Here is a 789-nt window from a genome sequence, read left to right on the forward strand (position 1 = left end):
CCGACGTGGCAAAAGCGGTGTACGGTCCATTTACCCCCATCGACGAATCTCTCGAACAGGAAATTTGTCATAAATGATGAAAAGTATACCTATCAACTGACACAGCCTCAAGGGAGGTTCGAACTCCCGACCCCTGGTTTACGAGACCAGTGCTCTAACCACTGAGCTATTGAGGCACCGTTCGCAGTAGAAAACTGCATCTGTGGCGAAAATCCTGCATGTGTTGAATTGATCCCATGCAAGAAAAATGTTGGTTAAAGTGTGCGCCGCCCGGGAATCGAACCCGGGTCGCAAGAATGGGAATCTTGCATGATACCACTACACCAGCGGCGCATTCAGCCGCATGAAACAACCCGTTGGAACAATTGGGGTCATTGTTCAATAGAAAACAGAAGGAAAATTATTTGTCAGAAGTGGGATTCGAACCCACGCCTACATTCGTAGACCAGAACGCTCATTTCACTGAATGGCAGCGAAGGAAGATATCCTTGAGTCTGGCGCCTTAGACCGCTCGGCCATCCTGACATACCCGTGCATGAAGGATTACTCCAAGCGCTCATTATGACGTATTTGCATTGTTTGGTATATGAATTGTTCCAGTGTGCTATAACGTAAGGGGTTACATTCTTCTGCATTTTCCAAAGAAAAAAAAGTGTCTGCCGCCAGAGTTCAGCACTCCTGCCGAAACCCGGGATCGAACCAGGGACCTTTAGATCTTCAGTCTAACGCTCTCCCAACTCAGCTATTTCGGCCGACAAAAGATATGTTTTCATCTTGTGATTCATTATA

This window comes from Lottia gigantea (assembly GCF_000327385.1).
Source record: "Lottia gigantea unplaced genomic scaffold LOTGIsca_230, whole genome shotgun sequence".
NCBI classification, from domain to species: Eukaryota; Metazoa; Mollusca; class Gastropoda; family Lottiidae; genus Lottia; species Lottia gigantea.